Source organism: Anomaloglossus baeobatrachus, chromosome 1, assembly GCF_048569485.1.
Source record: "Anomaloglossus baeobatrachus isolate aAnoBae1 chromosome 1, aAnoBae1.hap1, whole genome shotgun sequence".
NCBI classification, from domain to species: Eukaryota; Metazoa; Chordata; class Amphibia; order Anura; family Aromobatidae; genus Anomaloglossus; species Anomaloglossus baeobatrachus.
Window position 1 is genome coordinate 531,120,680 of NC_134353.1, and position 16,135 is coordinate 531,136,814.

Consider the following 16,135-nt stretch of genomic DNA (forward strand, 5'->3'; position numbering starts at 1 on the left):
TACACACGGCAGTTATTGTGGGGATAGTGGGAGTGGGGTCTGGTGTAATATATGTATCACTTCTCCCTGCACACAGGGCATTAGAGCCCCATACACAGGGCAGTTATTGTGGGGATAGTGGGAGTGGGGTCTGGTGTAATGTATGTATCACTTCTCCCTGCACACAGGGCATTAGAGCCCATACACAGGGCAGTTATTGTGGGGATAGTGGGAGTGGGGTCTGGTGTAATGTATGTATCACTTCTCCCTGCACACAGGGCATTAGAGCCCATACACAGGGCAGTTATTGTGGGGATAATGGGAGTGGGGTCTGGTGTAATGTATGTATCACTTCTCCCTGCACACAGGGCATTAGAGCCCATACACAGGGCAGTTATTGTGGGGATAATGGGAGTGGGCTCTGGTGTAATGTATGTATCACTTCTCCCTGCACACAGGGCATTAGAGCCCATACACAGGGCAGTTATTGTGGGGATAGTGGGAGTGGGGTCTGGTGTAATGTATGTATCACTTCTCCCTGCACACAGGGCATTAGAGCCCATACACAGGGCAGTTATTGTGGGGATAATGGGAGTGGGGTCTGGTGTAATGTATGTATCACTTCTCCCTGCACACAGGGCATTAGAGCCCCATACACATGGCAGTTATTGTGGGGATAGTGGGAGTGGGGTCTGGTGTAATGTATGTATCACTTCTCCCTGCACACAGGACATTAGAGCCCCATACACAGGGCAGTTATTGTGGGGAGAATGGGAGTGGGGTCTGGTGTAATGTATGTATCACTTCTCCCTGCACACAGGGCATTAGAGCCCCATACACAGGGCAGTTATTGTGGGGAGAATGGGAGTGGGGTCTGGTGTAATGTATGTATCACTTCTCCCTGCACACAGGGCATTAGAGCCCCATACACAGGGCAGTTATTGTGGGGAGAATGGGAGTGGGGTCTGGTGTAATGTATGTATCACTTCTCCCTGCACACAGGGCATTAGAGCCCCATACACAGGGCAGTTATTGTGGGGAGAATGGGAGTGGGGTCTGGTGTAATGTATGTATCACTTCTCCCTGCACACAGGGCATTAGAGCCCATACACACGGCAGTTATTGTGGGGATAGTGGGAGTGGGGTCTGGTGTAATGTATGTATCACTTCTCCCTGCACACAGGGCATTAGAGCCCATACACAGGGCAGTTATTGTGGGGAGAATGGGAGTGGGGTCTGGTGTAATGTATGTATCACTTCTCCCTGCACACAGGGCATTAGAGCCCATACACAGGGCAGTTATTGTGGGGAGAATGGGAGTGGGGTCTGGTGTAATGTATGTATCACTTCTCCCTGCACACAGGGCATTAGAGCCCATACACAGGGCAGTTATTGTGGGGATAATGGGAGTGGGGTCTGGTGTAATGTATGTATCACTTCTCCCTGCACACAGGGCATTAGAGCCCCATACACACGGCAGTTATTGTGGGGATAGTGGGAGTGGGGTCTGGTGTAATGTATGTATCACTTCTCCCTGCACACAGGACATTATAGCCCCATACACAGGGCAGTTATTGTGGGGAGAATGGGAGTGGGGTCTGGTGTAATGTATGTATCACTTCTCCCTGCACACAGGGCATTAGAGCCCCATACACAGGGCAGTTATTGTGGGGAGAATGGGAGTGGGGTCTGGTGTAATGTATGTATCACTTCTCCCTGCAAACAGGGCATTAGAGCCCCATACACATGGCAGTTATTGTGGGGATAATGGGAGTGGGGTCTGGTGTAATGTATGTATCACTTCTCCCTGCACACAGGGCATTAGAGCCCCATACACAGGGCAGTTATTGTGGGGATAGTGGGAGTGGGCTCTGGTGTAATGTATGTATCACTTCTCCCTGCACACAGGGCATTAGAGCCCATACACAGGGCAGTTATTGTGGGGATAATGGGAGTGGGGTCTGGTGTAATGTATGTATCACTTCTCCCTGCACACAGGACATTAGAGCCCCATACACAGGGCAGTTATTGTGGGGAGAATGGGAGTGGGGTCTGGTGTAATGTATGTATCACTTCTCCCTGCACACAGGGCATTAGAGCCCCATACACAGGGCAGTTATTGTGGGGAGAATGGGAGTGGGGTCTGGTGTAATGTATGTATCACTTCTCCCTGCAAACAGGGCATTAGAGCCCCATACACATGGCAGTTATTGTGGGGATAATGGGAGTGGGGTCTGGTGTAATGTATGTATCACTTCTCCCTGCACACAGGGCATTAGAGCCCATACACAGGGCAGTTATTGTGGGGATAATGGGAGTGGGGTCTGGTGTAATGTATGTATCACTTCTCCCTGCACACAGGGCATTAGAGCCCCATACACACGGCAGTTATTGTGGGGATAGTGGGAGTGGGGTCTGGTGTAATGTATGTATCACTTCTCCCTGCACACAGGACATTATAGCCCCATACACAGGGCAGTTATTGTGGGGAGAATGGGAGTGGGGTCTGGTGTAATGTATGTATCACTTCTCCCTGCACACAGGGCATTAGAGCCCCATACACAGGGCAGTTATTGTGGGGAGAATGGGAGTGGGGTCTGGTGTAATGTATGTATCACTTCTCCCTGCAAACAGGGCATTAGAGCCCCATACACATGGCAGTTATTGTGGGGATAATGGGAGTGGGGTCTGGTGTAATGTATGTATCACTTCTCCCTGCACACAGGGCATTAGAGCCCCATACACAGGGCAGTTATTGTGGGGATAGTGGGAGTGGGCTCTGGTGTAATGTATGTATCACTTCTCCCTGCACACAGGGCATTAGAGCCCATACACAGGGCAGTTATTGTGGGGATAATGGGAGTGGGGTCTGGTGTAATGTATGTATCACTTCTCCCTGCACACAGGACATTAGAGCCCCATACACAGGGCAGTTATTGTGGGGAGAATGGGAGTGGGGTCTGGTGTAATGTATGTATCACTTCTCCCTGCACACAGGGCATTAGAGCCCCATACACAGGGCAGTTATTGTGGGGAGAATGGGAGTGGGGTCTGGTGTAATGTATGTATCACTTCTCCCTGCACACAGGGCATTAGAGCCCCATACACAGGGCAGTTATTGTGGGGATAGTGGGAGTGGGGTCTGGCAGGGCCGGCTCCAGGTGTTTCTGGGCCCTGGGCGAAAGAATCTCAGTGGGCCCCATCCACACATACACATGCACAGATACATACACACAGGGCCGTATTTGCCATTAGGCACTTGAGGGCACGTGCCTGGGGCGGCGCCTTCCAGAGGGGCAGCGCCCAGACCAAAACTTTAATTTTATTTTTTTTTAAAATAAATCTTCCTCCCTCCTCCAAACTCTTTATTAAATCCGGCGCCTTTTTGGAGGAGGGAGGGGGCGCCGCAGTCATTTATAGTCGCGTCTATAACACGCGACTATAAATGAAACTGTGAGCGTGCCGGCACTTCCGGGGTCAGAGGAGCTGGAATCAGCTCCCCGCCCCGACGTGCTGCCGTGCGCTCACTGTGCAGAGGTCACAGCAGCGTGAGGCAGCGCCGCGCAGAGGAGGACGGGAGATGGAACCGCCGCCGAGCAAGATGTCAGATCCTGCCACCGCCACCGTGGAGAACGGGAGATGCAGCCTGGAGCAGGTAAGCGCTGTACAGCTGAAGACCGTGCCGAACAAGCAACCCGGGGGGGCGCGCAACATAAAGGATGAGGGGATGGAACATGATGTGGGGGCGCAACATGGAGGATGAGGGGATGGAACATGATGTGGGGGCGCAACATGGAGGATGGGGGGATGGAACATGATGTGGGGGCGCAACATGGAGGATGGGGGGATGGAACATGATGTTGGGGCGCAACATGGAGGATGAGGGGATGGAACATGATGTGGGGGCGCAACATGGAGGATAGGGGGGTGAAGCATGATGTGGGGGCACAACATGGAGGATGGGGGGGATGAAGCATGATGTGGGGGCACAACATGGAGGATGGGGGGGATGAAGCATGATGTGGGGGCACAACATGGAGGATGGGGGGGATAAAGCATGATGTGGGGGCACAACATGGAGGATGGGGGGATGAAGCATGATGTGGCGGCACAACATGGAGGATGGGGGATGAAGCATGATGTGGCGGCACAACATGGAGGATGGGGGGCACAAAGCATGATGTGGGGGCACAACATGGAGGATGGGGGGGCACGAAGCATGATGTGGGGGCACAACATGGAGGATGGGGGGATGAAGCATGATGTGGGGGTGCAACATGGAGGATGGGGGGATGAAGCATGATGTGGGGGTGCAACATGGAGGATGGGGGGATGAAGCATGATGTGGGGGTGCAAGATGGAGGATGGGGGGATGAAGCATGATGTGGGGGTGCAACATGGAGGATGGGGGGATGAAGCACCATGTGGGGGTGCAACATGGAGGATGGAGCATGATGTGGGGGCGCAGCATGGGGGATGGAGCAGAATGGGAAAATGGGGGGGTGGGGGAGGGAAAATGAGGGTGGTGGACAGTATAGCAAATGGGAGTTGCAGTATTGAGAATGAGAGGCATGGTATGGAGAATGGGGAAGCATGGGGGGTGCTCGGTATGGAAGGGGAACCATGGTGGGCTTGGTATGGAGGGGGCTTGATATGGAGAAGGAGCAGCACGGGGAGCGCTCAGTTAGGACCCTGGGAGGGCTCGGTATACAGAATGCGAAGCTTAAGGTTTATTATAGAGTGTGGACAGCATGAGGGGGGCAGTGAAGTGGGGGCTGCATGGAGAGGTGGGGACAGTGGGGGTCATAGTTCATAAGTGAGGAAGGTCTGGAGGGTATAATTCAGTGGTGAGGACAGTGGGGGTTTTCATTTGAGGGGGCAGTGTAGTGGAAATGTTATAGGTGAGAATGTGGAGGCTGTATACTATAAGTGACACGGTGTGAGGTCATTCTTTGTGCTGTGAGCTCAGTGATGGGCAGTTATTTATTCTTGGGCACAGCCTTGGGCTTACTTAGGGTGGTTACTCTTTAGTGAGGAGAATTATGAGTCTGTCACCAGGTTTTTGCCACCTAATTTGAGAGCAGCATAATGTAGGGGCAGAGATCCTGATTCCAGTGTTGTCACTTACTGGGCTGCTTAGTGTAGTTTTGATAAAATCACTGTTTAATCAGCAGTAGTTATCATTTCAGGACTACTTGGTGTGCTGCAGAAATATTTTACTCCCGGAATCCATTCTGTCTGCATGTTCTGGTTCTCGGAAAAACTCGGGGCCACGGTAGTCGGACCCCCAGCGATTGGAAAGTTATTCCCCATCCCAAGGATAGGGGGTAAGCTTCCAATGTGAGAAAACCCCTTTAAAGCATTGACTGATTCCAGCAATGTGTCACTTACTGAGCTGTTTGCTGTCATTTTCTCTGCTGTAGATCTTGCAGTTATACAGAGCTCATGAATATGCTGGACTACCTGCAGCACACCAAGATTAAGGAAAACAGAGCAGTGTATATGGGCTTCATTAGGAGTGAAAGGCAGCAACTTCAATAGGTATGCACAAATAAGAAGAAACAGAAGTCTTTACATTTGCCTAAGTATCTGTATATCCCATGGTCAATAATTAGCGATAATAAACGCTATAGTGCACATAAAAAGTTTTATTAGACACAAGGTCCATGGAGTATAGAATATAATAAAACACAGGACAGGATGTGACAATGACGGGCGAATAATCCCCATGTGGGGCCACATGTAGGGTAATTCATATACTGTCTCCCTGATATACAAAGTGCTGAGTGCTAGAACCAAGCTTATACATGAAACACCTACCAGCCTTTACTTACAGCAGTGTACTGACCAGAGTCAGATAATCACAGGCTAGAAAAACAGTGAGCCATAGAGACCCACAACAGCACTGGCTAGCAGTACAGGGGGCTTACCAACAGGGGGAGAGCGAAGTACAGGGAGCTTACCAACAGGGGGAGATCGCAGTACAGGGAGCTTACCAACAGGGGGAGATCGCAGTACAGGGGGCTTACCAACAGGGGGAGATCGCAGTACAGGGAGCGTACCAACAGGGGGAGATCGCAGTACAGGGGGCTTACCAACAGGGGGAGATCGCAGTACAGGGAGCGTACCAACAGGGGGAGATCGCAGTACAGGGAGCGTACCAACAGGGGGAGATCGCAGTACAGGGAGCTTACCAACAGGGGGAGATCGCAGTACAGGGAGCTTACCAACAGGGGGAGATCGCAGTACAGGGAGCTTACCAACAGGGGGAGATCGCAGTACAGGGAGCGTACCAACAGGGGGAGATCGCAGTACAGGGAGCGTACCAACAGGGGGAGATCGCAGTACAGGGAGCGTACCAACAGGGGGAGATCGCAGTACAGGGAGCTTACCAACAGGGGGAGATCGCAGTACAGGGAGCGTACCAACAGGGGGAGATCGCAGTACAGGGAGCGTACCAACAGGGGGAGATCGCAGTACAGGGAGCGTACCAACAGGGGGAGATCGCAGTACAGGGAGCGTACCAACAGGGGGAGATCGCAGTACAGGGAGCGTACCAACAGGGGGAGATCGCAGTACAGGGAGCGTACCAACGGGGAGATCGCAGTACAGGGAGCGTACCAACAGGGGGAGATCGCAGTACAGGGAGCTTACCAACAGGGGGAGATCGCAGTACAGGGAGCGTACCAACAGGGGGAGATCGCAGTACAGGGAGCGTACCAACAGGGGGAGATCGCAGTACAGGGAGCGTACCAACAGGGGGAGATCGCAGTACAGGGAGCTTACCAACAGGGGGAGATCGCAGTACAGGGAGCGTACCAACAGGGGGAGATCGCAGTACAGGGAGCTTACCAACAGGGGGAGATCGCAGTACAGGGAGCGTACCAACAGGGGGAGATCGCAGTACAGGGAGCGTACCAACAGGGGGAGATCGCAGTACAGGGAGCGTACCAACAGGGGGAGATCGCAGTACAGGGAGCGTACCAACGGGGAGATCGCAGTACAGGGAGCGTACCAACAGGGGGAGATCGCAGTACAGGGAGCGTACCAACAGGGGGAGATCGCAGTACAGGGAGCGTACCAACAGGGGGAGATCGCAGTACAGGGAGCTTACCAACAGGGGGAGATCGCATGTGGCCCCACATGGGGATTATTCGCCTGTCATTGTCAAATCCTGTCCTGTGTTTTATTATATTCTATATCCCATGGACCTTGTGTCTAATAAACGCTATAGTGCACAAAGCTTTATTATCGCTAATTATTGACCATGGGATATACAGATACTTAGGCAAATGTAAAGACTTCTGTTTCTTCTTATTTGTGCATACCTATTGAAGTTGTTGCCTTTCACTCCTAATGAAGCCCATATACACTGCTCTGTTTTCCTTAATCTTGGTGTGCTGCAGGTAGTCCAGCATATTCTTGAGCTCTGTATAACTGCAAGATCTGCAGCAGAGAAAATGACAGCAAACAGCTCAGTAAGTGACACATTGCTGGAATCAGTCAATGCTTTAAAAGGGTTTTCTCACATTGGAAACTTACCCCCTATCCTTGGGATGGGGAATAACTTTCCAATCGCTGGGGGTCTGACTACAGTGGCCCCGAGTTTTTCCGAGAACCAGAACATGCAGACAGAATGGATTCCGGGAGTAAAATTTCATAGTCCGGTCTCCTGAGCTGTGCACTTAAGAGGTCTTTTGAGCAATTGGTGGGGGTCTCAAGTCCCACCCCATGATGCCCCTTCTCCCTACTAAGCCCACCTCTGCCCTTCTAATCTCAGAATTAATGGACCTAAACATATAAGATCTCCTCCAAAAGTTAAGTCTACTGCCTGGGACTAATCAGTATTGAGGTTCTTATATGGTCTACAGTTTAATGATGGCTGGTAACAACTACCAGCATCTCCTTACCATTGTTAAGGACATACTGAGAGTTCTACGTTAATGGAATACATATATGTTTATGGGTCTAACCTGACACTGCACATGATTGCTGTACGAAGTTGGCAATGTATTCATGTACTGATGGTGGTTTTGGTGATGCCTTATTGTCTTTAGGGTGGGTTTGGCAATGTATTATTGTCTTTAGGGTGGGTTTGGTGATGTATTATTGTATTTAGGGTGGTTTTGGTGATATTACTGTATTGACAGTAGTTCTATTGATGTATTACTGTACTAACTGTGGTTTTGGTTACGTATTCTTGTATTTAGGGTGGTTTTAGTTATGTATTACTGTACTGATGATGGTTCTGGTGATAGTCATGTAGCTGTTGTAATCTTTACCTTTATCAGTCTTGATCCTAAAACATAAGGTCAGCGTACTGGACTAAAAATACAGCTATCTGCATGTCTGTCAGCCTAATAAATAAGACACTAAAGCCCCCATACACTATGGTCTGATTTTTAGGCCGGCAGCTATCTTGCTCAGCTCTCCCATATACAGGAGCACTCATTCTGCCAAGTATTTCTGTGTTCTTTATTAGAGCCGCTGCTGGACATCTCAGGCAGCAGCTTATCATTTAGAGGATAATAGGATCTACACTCCGTAATCGGACATGCTGGAGCCTTATTCCCCCCGACAATCAGAAGTTAGAGCCCCCATACACATTGGGCTGTCAGCAGAACCCGTCGATATTGGCGGGTTTAGACCACTTTAGGTTAATGTGTATGCAGGTCTTAACTACTATCTGAAGGCTCTGGGCTCTATCAGGGAATGTGCACACGTCTTGTAGTTGTCTGTGAACCCCCGGAATTATTCAGACAGAATACGCTTCAGGACAGTCATCATTTTATCCTGAAGCAAATATATATTTATTTTTTTTTGCTGTTGCTTCTTGGTTGTTTTTTTCAACATCTTTTAGCTACTGGATTTTACTTATTTTTTAAATGAAGTAGTAAGCGGCATCCAAGCAGCAGCCGCCATATAATGGTCACTGTCAGTCGCTTCATGTCTGAGGAAACCTGACGCGCTTAAAAAACTCCAAAGACTGAACATATGGACAGCAAGTCGTTTACATTGCAGTGTATGAGTTCATTTCTTTAATATTTAGAGTTTGGGGTTTTTGGGCGGGTTACAGCGCGGATCTGTCTGAAAACAAAATGCTGTGTGCACATACCCTTAATCTGACTGATCAGAAGGGGGCGCCACCACTCACAGTGCCTAGGGCAGCAAAACCCCCAAAGACGGCCCTGCACAGATACATACACATACAGGCATACGTACACATATTTATTTAAAGAGAAATTCACAAAAACACATATAAACAGACAAATCTATACACAGTCATATACACTGACATACATAGATACACACACACACACTATTTTTATATATTTATCCAGTATATATATTTCTAATATTGGGAAGCCGGCAACAGCCTCATTCACCTCCCGGCTTGTATAACAGACATAGCCGCACACAGAGCACACTAACACTGCTGTATATACATCACAAGAGAGGCTGGGGACATACACATTACTGGGGGAAATACATATTACTGAGGAAAGGGGTATACAGCAATGGGGGGCATACAGCTCTAGAGGAGGGCGGTGACTCTGAGGTGGGGGGACAAACAGCTGTGAGGTGGGGGGTGACATGCAGCTCTGGGGGTATACAGCTCTGGGGTGGTGGGGGACATACAGCTCTGGGGGATATACAGCACTGGGGTGGGGGGACATACAGCTCTGAAGGGGTATACAGCACCTGGGTGGAGAGAGCATACAGATCTGAGGGGGTATACAGCACCTGGGTGGAGGGAACATACAACTCTGGGGGTATAGTACTATGCAGCCCCCATTGTCCTCCATATAATATTATGTAGCCCCCATATGCACTATTTAGCCCCCATATAACATTAAGCAGCCCCCATATAGCACAATGCAGACCCAGATAGCATTAGGCATCCTCATGTAGTATACAGCCCACATATAGCACAAGGCAGACACATATGGCATTAGGCACCTTCATGTAGTATATAGCCCACATATAGCACAATGCAGACCCAGAAAGCAATAGGCACCCTTGTGTAGTATACAGCCCACATATAGCACAATACAGACCCAGATAGCATTAGGCACCCTCATGCAGTATACAGCCCCTATATACCACAGTCAAGAGCCAGATAGCATTAGGCACCCTTATGTAGTGCAGAGCCCCTATATAGTACACTGCAGAGTCAGATAGCATTAGGCACCCTCATGTAGTACACAGCACCTATATAGCACAGTGCAGAGCCAGATAGCATTAGGTATCCTCATGTAGTACACAGCCCTATATAGTACATTGCAGACCCAGACAGCACAGTGCAGAGCCAGATAGCATTAGGCACCCTCATGTAGTATACAGCTTGTATATATCACAGCCTGTATATAGCACAGTGCAGAGCCAGATAGCAGTAGGCACCCTCATGTAGTATACAGCTTGTATATATCACAGCCTGTATATAGCACAGTGAAGAGCCAGATAGCAATAGGCACCCTCATGTAGCATACAGCTTGTATATAGCACAGCCTGAATATAGCACAGTGCAGAGCCAGATAGCAGTAGGCATCCTCATGTAGTATACAACTTGTAAATATCACAGCCTGTATATAGCACAGTGCAGCGCCAGATAGCAGTAGGCACCCTCATGTAGTATACAGTGATTAATACTCCCTTCTCCTCGTTCCCCCGCTGATCCGGTCTCCTCGGCGCGCATTGCTGTTGCTCGCTCTGACCTCTCAGCAGGCGCGCAGTGATGACGTCACCGCGCTCTGCTGCAGAGCTTTCAGAACGCCGACAGTTACAGTGGGGAGAATGATGAGAGAGGGAGCGCGCCACTCACTCTCTCATCATTGCTCTCAATAGTATCGGCACCTGCGATGCCGATACAATTGAAAGCGCGATCCTCGGGAGGGGGGGTGACAGCGCGGCCACCGGGCCCCCCTGAGTAGAGGTGCGCTACTCCTGCCACCACGAGTGGGCCCCCCGGCAGCTCAGGGCCCCGGCATTTGACCGGATTTGCCGGGTGCTGGCGCCGGCCCTGGGGTCTGGTGTAATGTATGTATCACTTCTCCCTGCACACAGGGCATTAGAGCCTCATACACATGGCAGTTATTGTGGGGATAATGGGAGTGGGGTCTGGTGTAATGTATGTATCACTTCTCCCAGCACACAGGGCATTAGAGCCCCATACACATGGCAGTTATTGTTCCCACAGTGGGGATAATGGGAGTGGGGTCTGGTGTAATGTATGTATCACTTCTCCCTGCACACAGGGCATTAGAGCCCCATACACATGGCAGTTATTGTTCCCACAGTGGGGATAATGGGAGTGGGGTCTGGTGTAATATATGTATCACTTCTCCCTGCACACAGGGCATTAGAGCCTCATACACATGGCAGTTATTGTGGAGATAATGGGAGTGGAGTCTGGTGTAATGTATGTATCACTTCTCCCTGCACACAGGGCATTAGAGCCCCATACACAGGGCAGTTATTGTTCCCCACAGTGGGGATAATGGGAGTGGGGTCTGGTGTAATGTATGTATGACTTCTCCCTGCACACAGGACATTAGAGCCCCATACACATGACAGTTATTGTTCCCACAGTGGGGATAATGGGAGTGGGGTCTGGTGTAATGTATGTATCACTTCTCCCTGCACACAGGGCATTAGAGCCCCATACACATGGCAGTTATTGTTCCCACAGTGGGGATAATGGGAGTGGGGTCTGGTGTAATATATGTATCACTTCTCCCTGCACACAGGGCATTAGAGCCCCATACACAGGGCAGTTATTGTGGGGATAATGGGAGTGGGGTCTGGTGTAATGTATGTATCACTTCTCCCAGCACACAGGGCATTAGAGCCCCATACACATGGCAGTTATTGTTCCCACAGTGGGGATAATGGGAGTGGGGTCTGGTGTAATATATGTATCACTTCTCCCTGCACACAGGGCATTAGAGCCCCATACACAGGGCAGTTATTGTTCCCACAGTGGGGATAATGGGAGTGGGGTCTGGTGTAATATATGTATCACTTCTCCCTGCACACAGGGCATTAGAGCCTCATACACATGGCAGTTATTGTGGGGATAATGGGAGTGGGGTCTGGTGTAATGTATGTATCACTTCTCCCAGCACACAGGGCATTAGAGCCCCATACACATGGCAGTTATTGTTCCCACAGTGGGGATAATGGGAGTGGGGTCTGGTGTAATATATGTATCACTTCTCCCTGCACACAGGGCATTAGAGCCCCATACACATGGCAGTTATTGTTCCCACAGTGGGGATAATGGGAGTGGGGTCTGGTGTAATGTATGTATCACTTCTCCCTGCACACAGGGCATTAGAGCCCCATACACATGGCAGTTATTGTTCCCACAGTGGGGATAATGGGAGTGGGGTCTGGTGTAATATATTTATCACTTCTCCCTGCACACAGGGCATTAGAGCCCCATACACATGGCAGTTATTGTTCCCACAGTGGGGATAATGGGAGTGGGGTCTGGTGTAATGTATGTATCACTTCTCCCTGCACACAGGGCATTAGAGCCCCATACACAGGGCAGTTATTGTTGGGATAATGGGAGTGGGGTCTGGTGTAATGTATGTATCACTTCTCCCTGCACACAGCGCATTAGAGCCCCATACACAGGGCAGTTATTGTGGGGATAATGGGAGTGGGGTCTGGTGTTGTTGTGTCCCATGAATGGGAACAACCTGTTGTATATAATTCTTGGATTGCATATTTTTTCCTCCTATCAGGAAATTCCTTACTGTTACTAGGTAGATTAGACTGTATGAAGTTTGTCCCTATGTTGCTCCCTTAGTTGGCTTCTGTATAGAAAGCTCCTCCCTTCTCCTTCAGTTTAGTCTAGAGGAATCATTACTGAAGAGACATGTCTGCAACCCTGTACAGATTATTCCTTTTCACCTGCCTTTACTTTGTACTTAATACAAGATTCTAGAAGAAAACTACAGCGTTTCTCCTTGTCTTCCTACAAGTCATCGTTTGGGCTGAGTTAACACTATCTGTGAAAGCCGGTAGAGTGAGTAAAATCATACAGTTATCTAAGGGACTGATAATTAGAGCGGTTGGATTCATTGCTACCAGGAAGAGACAGAACAGTGAAAAGGACTAGCTGTGACCGGGATTAGTATACATATATCAGTAAAGAACCTGTTACCAGGAGTGCTATACTGCATACAATCCAGATAAAGGATTACCCCAAGGGGCTGATAACAAGCCACAGCATAAAACTTTATAGCAGCTTCTGACAAAGTGCCCTGTAAAGTAGCATGTTATGTGCGCACGTTGCGTACAGTTCACTGCAGAAATTTCTGCAGCGATCTGAAGAGCACATGTGCACTTTAAATCGCTGCAGAAATGTCCGTAGTGAGCGCTGATTCCATGCGCTCTCCCTGCAGCTCATCCCATAGACAGAGCAGGAGCTGTCGACAAAGCGCACGGAAGAAGTGACATGTCACTTCTTTTTACGCAGCGCTTCGGCAGTAGCCGAAGCGCTGCGCTCTAAAACGCCACGTGCGCACGGCCCCTGCACAATCTCCATAGACTGTGCAGGGGACGCAGGACGCATGCAGTTACGCTGCGCTACAAAGCGCAGCGTAACTGCATGTATTTACGCAACGTGCGCACATAGCCTAAACCTGTTATCAGAACTGTGTGCAGCTATAAGGCTATGTGCGCACGTTGCGTATTTTTCAGTGCAGAAAAAAACGCACCCTCTGGCAGAGGGAGCAATTGTAAACAATGCGTATTGGGAAAAAAACGCATCTAAAACGCATGGGTTTTTCATGCGTTTGCCATGCGTTTTTTAGGCACGTTTTCCAACCCACTGTTCAATAAAGTTTGTTGAAAACAGACCTTGGGAAAAAGAAAACCTGTGATGTCATTTCCTTCTTCTCCACATTCTCTACATTCTCCATTGTGGAAACAGAGTGATATTGGCTGAAAAAATGCCGCACCCCACAGGACAGATACGTCTACGCAGGGCACAACGAAGTCGGCTGCTCATTATTCTACTGTTATTACTTCGCCGTCGTAGACGCCAGGTAATTTTTTCCCCAAATTTGATCATGTTTCTGTTTTGTGTGTTGTGCTCTATTAACCAATACAATATGTTGTAGGCAATGACAAAAAAGATGTGGGTGCATCCTCTTGTTATGGCACGTGAGGAGAAAGGCCATTTTGCCTCACTGTACAGAGATTTAAGGCGGTGAGCAAAACCTACTTTTTTTTATGTTGCTACATATGTATATGTGTATGTTATACCATATTTCTATATGCATCTCTATAGGCTATTTTCATCATTTTTTTTTTTATAAATTATGCTAATAACGTATCAGTTGACATATATAATCTGTATCTTAATGTTTTTTAAATTAACCATTGTGAACTATATGTATTATGAATGCCATGTTTCCGCCTTCTCTGCCATCTTTCCGCCTTCTCTGCCATCTTTCCGCCTTCTCCGGCATCTTTCCGCCTTCTATGACATCTTTCCGCCTTCTTCGGCATCTTTCCGCCTTCTTCGGCATCTTTCCGCCTTCTCCGGCATCTTTCCGCCTTCTCCGACATCTTTCCGCCTTCTCCGGCATCTTTCCGCCTTCTCCGGCATCTTTCCGCCTTCTCCAGCATCTTTCCGCCTTCTATGCCATCTTTCCGCCTTCTATGCCATCTTTCCGCCTTCTATGCCATCTTTCCGCCTTCTATGCCATCTTTCCGCCTTCTATGCCATCTTTCCGCCTTCTATGCCATCTTTCCGCCTTCTATGCCATCTTTCCGCCTTCTATGCCATCTTTCCGCATTCTCCGCCATCTTTCCGCCTTTTCTGCCATGTTTCTGCCTTTTCTGCCATGTTAACGCCTGCTCTGCCATGCTTCCGCCTGCTCTGCCATGTTTCTGCATTCTCTGCCATGTTTCTGCATTCTCTGCCAACTATATGTATTATGAATTATACGTGCTTCTAATCATGAGAGGATTCAGTAATCTCTGTAATCTCTGCTTCTGGTTGTTATTGTTTTTTTAATTTTTTTTTTTTTTAAAAAGGTATCCAGACAAATTTATTTCTTTTTGTCGGCTCCCGATCCACGCTTTTGATCATCTACTAGCAATTGTCAAAACGGACCTAACACACATTGACACTGTGATGCGAAGGTCTATCTCAGCTGAGGAAAGGCTGCTCATCACCTTGCGGTAAGTTGTAACGTAATATATACCAATCAATGTTTTTGTTTTTTTTTGTGTCTGCTACAGGAATCTGCACCCTTGCATGTTGAATCTCGACATTTTGGCCACACTCCTCATGTGACAGACACTGGGAATTACGTAGATTTTGTTTTGCTGGAAAATGTTCATGTTGCACTTAATTTAATTTCTCTAAAAACCTGGCAACATTAAAGTCAATATAGCTGTTACACAATGCAGCCAGAACTTGAGGACAATGCACAGCCAACACCTTTATATGTAATGTCTTCTTGTCACAACGCAGGCAGTAACGCTTTAGCGATCCCACCAGCGATTTGACCTTGTCAGGATCGCTGGTGCGTCGCAACATGGTCGCTGGTGAGCTGTCAATCAGGCAGATCTCACCAGCGACCATTGACCAGCACCCAGCCAGCAGCGACGCGTGGCAGCTATGCTGTGCTTGGTAACTACGGTAAATATTGGGTCACCAAGCGCTTGGTTAACCGATATTTACCTTACTTACCAGTGCACACCGCCTAGCACGGCTCCCTGCACACCTAGCCAGAGTACACATCAGGTTAATAAGCAAACCGCTTTGCTTATTTACCCGATGTGTACTCCGGCGATGCGTGCAGTGATCCGGCACTGGCAACGTGAGAGCGGCGGAAGCTATTAACTAAGGTAAATATCAGATAACCTGGCTGGTTCACCGATAGTTATCTTGGTTACCAGCGTCCGCAGAGGCCGGCTCACTGCGCAATCAGATTGTTTCTATCTCGCTGTCACACACAGCGATGTGTGGTTCACATCGGGAGAGCAACAACTAAAAAATGAAGCCGAGCTGTGTGTAATGAGCAGCGTTCTCACAGCAGGGGCTAGCTCGCTGCCCAGTGTCACACACAGCGAGATCGCTAATAAGGTCACTGCTGCGAATTGGTTGAATTAAATTGCAATGTATGTA